The sequence below is a fragment of the Bubalus kerabau genome, chromosome 1 (assembly GCF_029407905.1).
Source record: "Bubalus kerabau isolate K-KA32 ecotype Philippines breed swamp buffalo chromosome 1, PCC_UOA_SB_1v2, whole genome shotgun sequence".
Lineage (NCBI taxonomy): Eukaryota > Metazoa > Chordata > Mammalia > Artiodactyla > Bovidae > Bubalus > Bubalus kerabau.
In genome coordinates, this window is record NC_073624.1 from 149,534,976 (window position 1) to 149,544,305 (window position 9,330).

General features: G+C 43.1%; 1 long non-coding RNA gene across 1 annotated transcript; it reads left to right on the forward strand.

The window, feature by feature from the left end:
- Nucleotides 1-74: 74 nt before the first annotated feature.
- On the forward strand, nt 75-8,365 carry LOC129619726 (uncharacterized). Its single transcript, XR_008698061.1, has 3 exons — nt 75-396; nt 815-891; nt 6,576-8,365. It is a non-coding gene; the product is annotated as an uncharacterized LOC129619726 (long non-coding RNA).
- Nucleotides 8,366-9,330: the final 965 nt, after the last annotated feature.

Here is a 9,330-nt window from a genome sequence, read left to right on the forward strand (position 1 = left end):
ACCCCTTCGTAGCGTCACGGCGCGTGGCCATCTGGTGCCGCCCTACCAGCGACTGGGGCCGCGGAGGGGTGGGCCTCGGCGTGACGAATCGCTCTGGGGCGGGCTCTACCTCTCGTAGGGAGCTCGGGATGCGCGAGACGTGGCAGCGCTGCAGCCCAATGGGTGGAGTAGGGTTCTGGAGTCTAGCAGCGAAACTAGGCGCTCGATCTCGCGGCTTCAGATACGAGTGCGTGTTTTTCTAGCCGCTCGGGGAAAGTCAGAAAGTGGCGACCAGCGGGGTAGGTAGGTTCTCGGAAGGAAGAGTTGACCTGAGAGCCCTCGACCTAAGATGGATTTCCGTAAGCTTCAGCGTTGTGTCACAGTGCCCCTGGGATAACCTGTTTTCTAGAAGAACAGGTAATACTCACTGAGTACTCAAGTTCCTGTTCACTGAGTACTTTGCATGCCTCATCTCATTTGACCCTCGTCACAGCCCTGTGAAGCCGATACTATTGTTATCCTCAGTTTACAAATGAGAGAATCAAAGTTCGTAATACTCTGGTAACCAAACCCAAGTTCATACCCTAGTGAAGTGAAGTCGCTCAGTCGTGTCCGACTCTTTGCGACCCCTTGGACTGTAGCCTATCAGGCTCCTCCGTCCATGGGATTCTCCAGGCAAGAATACTGGAGTGGGTTGCCATTTCCTTCTCCAGGAAGTGGCAAAGCACTTCCGAACCAAAACATTGGTTCCTGTTATACTGTCATTCACCTGCATTTCCCCATTTAATTATGAGGACAGCCCTATGAGATTGGTGTTATTGCTCTCATCTTACAGGTAAGAAAATTGAGTCATATGGAAAGATGAATGATGCTTTTGGATGAGAAGATGCAATATAACGATCTCAATTTTCTGTAAGTAAAATTACAAATTTAACATAATTCTTACAAAAGTACAAATAGGATTAATTAAACTCCCTGTTTGTTCCTAAAATTCAAATGGAAAAATAAGAATAGTCAGAAAACAGTCTGTGAAAAAGAACGTGGAGGGGGATCTAGCACTCAGATACTAAAACATTATCAGTTCAGTCGCTCAGTCGTGTCCGACTCTTTTCGACCCCATGGACTGCAGCACGCCAGGCTTCCCTGTCCATCATCAACTCCTGGAGCCACTCAGACTCATGTCCATCACGTCTGTGATGCCATCCAACCATCTCAGATTCTGTCATCCCCTTCTCCTCCCTCCTTCAATCTTTCCCCGCATCAGGGTCTTTTCCAATGAGTCACTTCTTCGCATCAGGTGGCCAAAGTATTGGAGCTTCAGCTTCAGCATCAGTCCTTCCAATGAATATTCAGGACTGACTTCCTTTAGGATGGACTGGTTGGATCTCCTTGCAGTCCAAGGAACTCTCAAGAGTCTTCTCCAACACCACAGTTCAAAAGCATCAATTCTTCTGTGCTCAGCTTTCTTTATAGCCTCAACTCTTTATAGTCTCAACTCTCCTGAAATAGAGAAGGTCTTTCTGTTTGTGACTGAAAATCCAGAAGCCATAAAAGATTGATAAATTCAACCACAGAAAAATTAAAATACCTTGTATGGCAAAATAGCAATAATGATGATACCATAAACTCAAAAGATTGATAATAAGTTGAGAAAAAAATACATGTAATCTCATCATTGTTGTTGCTGTTAGTCACCTAATCATGTCTGACTTTTTTGTGACCCCAGGGACTATAGCCTGCCAGGCTCCTCTGTCCATGGTATTACCCAGCAAGAATATTGGGGTGGGTTGCCATTTCCTTCTCCAGGGGATCTTCCTCACCCAGGGATCAAACCTGCTTCTCCTGAATTGGCAGGTGGATTCTTTACCACTGAGCCACCAGGAAAGCTGTAATTACATCATAGGCAAGTGAAAATTTTATATGAAAAAGATTTTCTAAAAAAATAGGTAAGGAGAGAATCAGATGATTACCAGGGAAGGAAGTGTAAATGGCTCTTAATCATAATAAACTCACAATAAAAATACAGGTTACAGAAAGTAAAAAAAGTTAATAAATTTAAAACTCAGTGAGATGCCATTTATTTAACTTATATGCAAAGTACATCATACGAAATGCTGGGCTGGATGAAGCACAAGCTGGAATCAAGATTGCTGGGAGAAATATCAATAACTTCAGATATGCAGATGACACCACCCTTATGGCAGAAAGTGAAGAGGAACTACAGAGGCGCCTGATAAAAGTGAAAGAGGAGAGTGAAAAAGTTGGCTTAAAACTCAACATTCAAAAGACTAAGATCATGGCATCCAGTCCCATCACTTCATGGCAAATAGATGGGGAAACAATGGAAACAGTGAGAGACTTTATTTTCTTGGGCTCTAAAATCACTGCAGATGGTGGCTGCAGCCATGAAATAAAAGATGATTGCTCCTTGGGAAAAAAGCTATGATCAACCCAGACAGTGTTTTAAAAAGGAGAGACATTACTTTGCTGACAAAGGTCCGTCTAGTCAAAGCTATGGTTTTTCCAGTAGTCATGTATGGATGTGAGAGTTGGACCATAAAGAAAGCTGAGTGCTGAAGAACTGATGCTTTTGAACTGTGGTGTTGGAGAAGACTCTTGAGAGTCCCTTGGACTGCAAAGAGATCCAACCAGTCCATCCTAAAGGAAATCAGTCCTGAATATTCATTGGAAGGACTGATGCTAAAGCTGAAGCTCCAATACTTTGGCCACCTGATGTGAAAAGCTGACTCATTGGAAAAGACCCTGATGCTGGGAAAGATTGAAGGCAGGAGGAGAAGGGGATGACAGAGGATGAGATGGTTGGATGGCATCACTAACTCGATGGACATGAGTTTGAACAAGCTCTGGGAGTTGGTGATGTACAGGGAAACCTGGTGTGCTGCAGTCCATGGGGTTGCAAAGAGTCGAACATGACTGTGCGACTGAACTGACTGACTGAGATAATATCTTCATTCAGGTTGGTCAATGTCAGCCTGTTTACTGGTGGCGAAGCTATCGTCAAGGACTGCTTCTGCTGCTAAGTCGTTTCAGTCGTGTCCGACTCTGTGTGACCCCATAGACAGCAGCCCACCAGGTACCACCGTCCTTGGGAATCTCCAGGCAAGAACACTGGAGTGGGTTGCCATTTCCTTCTCCAATGCATGAAAGTGAAAAGTGAAAGTGAAGTCGCTCAGTCATGTCCGACTCCTAGCGACCCCATGGACTGCAGCCTACCAGGCTCCTCCGTCCATGGGATTTTCCAGGCAAGAGTACTGGAGTAGGGTGCTATTGCCTTCTCCATTGTCAAGGAAGGCCCCACCAAAATGCCATTTGAAAAGAACCTGAAAGATATCTGGGGGTGAACTGTTCCAGGCTAACAGCAGAGCATGTGCAGAGGCCCCAAAGAGGAGTGTGCATGGCAGGTTCCAGGAACAGCTGGGAGGCCAGCATAGCCAGGCAGGGTGTCAAGGGAAATTGTAGCAGGAGATGAGGTGATAAAAGTGCGGGGCAGACGGTTTAAGAATTGGGAATGTTCTGAGACTACCTAAGGAGTTATCCAGGCACACTTCCATGGATGCTGGCAAACACGAGACTCCTGGGGCAGAGAAAAAGGATTTTATTACCTCAACCAAAGCAAGTAACATGAGCTTCGTGTTGATGTGTTTTGCACTTGCCCCCCACCAAGTTCTTCAGGGGTGATGCAGAGCAGCCCAGAATGGGTTTGGATCACAGCTGAAGAACCCAGAGCTTAGGGAACCCCAGTCCTTCATAATGGACTGCAGGCAAACTTGGCTGACTTTTGATCCAGATAGAGACAGTATTAACACTGGCCAGCATAGAGACCTATCCCCTGCCCAGATGGAGACTCTCTTCCAAGGCTGTTCTTTATCTAAACATCCCTGGGGAAAAAAAAAAAAAGATAGTTGAAATAAAGGCCTCTAGTACCTCTGCTACAAGAAGTACAGAAATATGAGCAATTCATGGAAAGTTGTCTCTCAATAGGGGCAAACCTTTAGAGCCTTGTAGGCCACTGTGAGGATTTAGCTTTTATTGTGAGTGATCTGGAGATGGAGGGGTTTTGTTGAGTTTTATGTAATTCTCCTCCCCATTCTAGTCTTATTCCCCTACGCGTGCTCAACATTAGATAGACAGGAACTCAGAAACTGAAATGGAGACTGAAATGCACCTGTGTTAGTCCAAGTTCTCCAGAGAAAAAGAACCAATAGAGTACATAGATCTGTATAAGCGGAGATTTATTAAGGAGCAGGGTCACTTGGTGATGGAAGCCAGGAAGTCCCACCATCTGCAGGCTGAAGAGTCAAAAAAGTTGGTGAAATAATTCAGTCTGAGTGTGAAGGCCTGAGAATCAGAGGGCTGTTGGTGTAAGTCTTGGAGTCTGAAGGCTGTGGAACAAGGAACTCTGATGCCCAAAGGCAGAAAGGTAGATGTTTCAGCTCAAGAAGTGAGAGAGATTTTGTCCTTCCTTTGTGTTTCTGTTCCGTTTGAGCCTTCTGCAGATGGATGATGCCCATTGACGGTGGTGAGGGCACATTTCTTTACTTTGTGTACCGAACCAAATGCTAATTTCTTCCAGAAACACAGACACACTGAGAAACAATGTTTCACCAGTTATCTGGGTGTTTTTTAGTCCAGTCAAGTCGACACATAAAAATTAACCACTTACTGAAATTGTCAGCATGGAGGCCATGGATGACCTTGATACATGCAGTTTCAGGGGAGTAACAGGGATGGATGCTGGACTGGAGTGACCTAAGGAGAGGCCAGGAGGGGAAGAAAGGGGGCAGTGACACTAGACAGTGCCATTCGAAATGTGGCTCTGAAGGAGAGGAGAGACCAGGGAGTGAAAGGGCATGGATGATGAAAATCAGTGATTCCTTCCTGCATTGAGCATGGTAAAAACTGGAAAACCATCTGTGTTAATACATAAAAAGTAATTCAGCTCCTGAGAAGAATGTAAATGTTTAGCCTTTTATTAGCCAGAGGAGTTCATATAATGCTAGAAAAATCATTCTGAAAAGCAATCAATCTAAAATTTGAGGAGGTAAAAGTCTTAAGATTTCTAAATGTTTTCCCTTTAACATAATCTAGAGTGAAATTTGGAAAAAAATCTTAATTCTTAAGCTAATTGTATGTTCCCAAAGTGCTTTTGCCTGGAAAATCCTATGGACGGAGGAGCCTGGTGGGCTGCCGTCCATAGGGTCGCTAGGAGTCAGACATGACTGAGCGACTTCACTTTCACTTTTCACTTTCATGCATTGGAGAAGGAAATGGCAACCCACTCCAGTGTTCTTGCCTGGAGAATCCCAGGGACGGGGGAGCCTGGTGGGCTGCCATCTATGGGGTCGCACAGAGTCGGACACGACTGAAGCGACTTAGCAGCAATGTGTATACTGTTGGAGGGAATGTAAAATTGTGCAGCCCCTATAGAAATCAACAAGGGATTTGCTCAAATATAGGAAATGCAATTACCATATGATCCAGCATTCCACTTCTGAGTATATAACTTACAGAATTGAAAACAGAGTCTCAAAGAAATATTTGTACACTGATGTTCCCAGCAATAGTGTTTGCAACAGCCAAGAGGTGGAAGCAACCCAAGTGTCCATCAATGGATAAATGGATAAACAAAATGTCATATTATTCAGCCTTAAAAAGGAAGGAAATTCTGACAAATGCTACAACATGAGTGAACTTTGGGGACATGCTAAGTGAAATAAGCCAGTCACAAAAAGACAAATACTATATGATTCCATTTATACTAGGTACTAGTGTAGGTACTGAGAACTAGAATTCTCAGATTTGCAGAGACAGAAGGTAGAAGGGTGGTTACCATGGCCTGGGAGGGGGCAAGAATGGGGAATTATTTAAGGGTTATGGTGGCACTCCTGCCAATGCATGAGACAGGTTCAATCCCTGGGTCAAGAAGATGCCCTGGAGGAGGGAATGGAAATTCACTCCAGTATTCTTGCCTGAAGAATCCCATGGACAGAGGAGCCTGGCGGACTACAGTCCATAGGTTCACAAAGAATCAGATACAACCGATGAGACTTAGCACACACATAGTTTCAGTTTTGCAAGATGAAAAGAATGCTGGAGATCTGTTGTAGAACACTGAGAATGTGCTCAACACTACTAAACTGTACAGAACACTTAAAAATGGTTGAGATGGCAAATGCATGTTAGGTGTATTTTACCGCAATTTTTAAAAACATTTTTTTCTTTCACTTGGTATCCCTAGCACCTTCGTCTTTCTGTGTCTGGTCTGACTTGGCATTTCCATTTTTTTCAGGGTTATTCCCTTTCTCACCACTGTCAGTTTTCCCCCCTTTGTTTTTGGGTCCCTTTTCTCCCTTCTTTGCAGGGGTCTTTTCAGGCTTGGTTTCTGTCTTTGGAGGGTCAGGTTTAGCAGATAATCTTGCTCCTGTTCATATTACAGAGTTAACTCAACACTTACAAGATACTATCTTAATATTAGTAGAATAATTAATAGTAGTTTTTAATTAAAAAGCATTAGTTGAGGTCCCCAAGAAGCATTAAGGATACAACAAAATAAAGATTCCTTCCTTACATTGCAGAAATTCCAACCACCTCCATACCTGCAGAGAAGAAAAAGAAAAAAGCCTGAATACAGAAGCTTTTTTTCCTTTTTTAAACAAAATTAACTATCCTATGATGACTGACTGGATTTAGTAAAATATTAAGTTAGTGTTCTCAGCGAACTCCAGAAATACACATTTTAGTTTGTGAATGCCCAATTATGGTCTTGTCTTGGTACATAAGTATTTCCCTTTAGGAAGCAATGAAAGAATTTGTATTTTGGATTAATTCATTCAATACTTATGAAGTACATGATATATGTGAAGACATGTGCTAGGTGCTAGAAATACAGAGGGAAGCAAAAGAGACAGAGCCCCTGACCTCATGAGGCCTCATGAGGCTTAAGAGTCTAGTGGCACTTGGGAATCACCTCCTAGATTTTGAATGGCCCCACTGGGGGAACCTCTAGCACCTCCAGAGAGCCTTGGACCCTGCTTCGGAAACCACTACACAACTTGGTACTCCCCTCCACTGCCTCCCATGGGGCACCCAGCAAATGCTTGTGGGACATGTCCAAATGACATACCATACCAAGATCACATCAGTATTTATAGAGGAGTTATGCATTCAGTAAATACAGTTGGACATTTCCTAATGAGAAGAGTATGGTAGGGAGGGGGAAATATTATCAAACAGCACTGCAGATCACCAGGATTCCTAGAATTCTGTACCCATTACAGAAATAAGACAATAGTTGTTTCCAGCTGTAAAAACTGTTGGTGCCTCTCAAGGTTCTCCTAAAGTCCAGGGTCTCTAGCAAGTCCTTTCATTACCCAATCCTTGCCTACCTCTCTTGCCTGCCCCTCTTCTATTCTCCAGCTTGTAACCAGCATTCCAGCTACCTACAACACATTAGATTTCAGAAACATGTCATGCGTGCTTAAGAATGTGTTCAACAAACATCTGTATTACCTTTACACCAGTTTAAAAGAATTAGGTAATATCTAGGACTTTCCTTGTAGTACATTAGGTAAGAATCCGCCTACCAATGCAGGGGACTTAGGTTAGATCCCTGGCCCAGGAAGATTCCACATGCCGTGGAGGAACTAAACCTGTGCACCACAATTATTGAGCCTGCACTCTAAAACCCCTGAGCCACAACTACTGAGTCGGAATGCCACAACTACTGAAGTCCATGTTCATATGGACTACTGAAATCCATCTAGAACCTGTGCTTTGCAACAAGAGAAGACATTGCAATTAAGAGCCTCACACTGCAACTAGAGAGTAGTCCCAGCACTCCGAAACTAGAGAAAGCCTGCTCGAAGCTACAAAGACCCAGTGCAACCAGAAATAAAATAAGTAAATAAATTATAAAAAAAGAATTAGATAGCATCCATATGGAGAAGGAAATGGCAACCCACTCCAGTGTTCTTGCCCGGAGAATCCCAGGGACAGGGGAGCCTGGTGGGCTGCCGTCTATTGGGTCACACAGAGTCAGACACGACTGAAGCGACTTAGCAGCAGCAGCAGCATCCATAAATAACATGAAATTTCAAAATGTATATAATAACTATGATCCCATACATACTTAAAAATACTAAATTGTATATTTATATTCATATATATGTGTGTAAAAACATAAAGAAAAATCAAGAAGGATTCATACTAAACTGATGATAATGGTTAATCGTTAAGAAGGGAGTGAGATTGACAGCAAGCATGGAGGAATTTATCTGTAATTTTTTGAAATTTTAACATATAAAAATTTGTGTAAATAACCCTGTATGTGAGACAGCAAAAGAGACACAATGTATAGAACAGTCTTCTGGACTCTGGGAGAGGGTAAGGGTGGGATGATATGGGAGAATGGCATTGAAACATGTAAATTATCGCATGTGAAACGAATCATCAGTCCAGGTTCAATGCATGATACAGGGTGCTCGGGGCCGGTGCACTGGGATGACCCAGAGGGATGGTGTGGGGAGGGAGGTGGGAGCGGGGTTCAGGATGGGGAACACATGTACACCCATGGCGGATTCAAGTCAATGTATGGCAAAACCAATGCAATATTGTAAAGTAAAATAAACAGAAAAAAATTTGTGTAATTTAAAAAATAAAATACATTTAAAAATACATTAACTCAACAATATATTAAAAGGACTGTACACCATGATCAAGTGGGATTTAACCCTGGGATGTAAGGATGGTTCAATATCCACAAATTGGTCAGTGTGATACACCACATTAACAAATTACAGAATGAAAATCATATCATCTTAATAGATGCAGACAAAGCTTTTGACAAAATTCAACATCCACTTATAAAAATTCTCAACAAAGTGGGTATAGACTGAACAAACCTGAACATAATAAAGTCCATATATGATAAACCTACAGCCAACATCAAATTCAATGGTGAAAAGCTAAGTTGCTATTGTTCTTTAGTCAGTAAGTCATGTCTGACTCTTTGCCCCCCCCCCATAGACTGCAGCACGCCAGGCTTCCCTATTCGTTATCTCCTGGAGTTTGCTCAGATTCATGTCCATTGAGTCAGTGTTGCTATCTAACCATCTCATCCTCTGTTACCCTCTTTTCCTTTTGCCTTCAATCTTTCCAAGCATCAGGGTCCCTTCCAATGAGTTGGCCCTTTGCATCAGGTGGCCAAAGTAGTGAAGCTTCAGCATTGGTCCTTCCAATGAATATTCAGGACTGAATTCCTTTAGGATTGACTGGTTTGATCTCCTCACTGTCCAAGGGACTGTCAAAAGTCTTCTCCAGCACCACAATTCG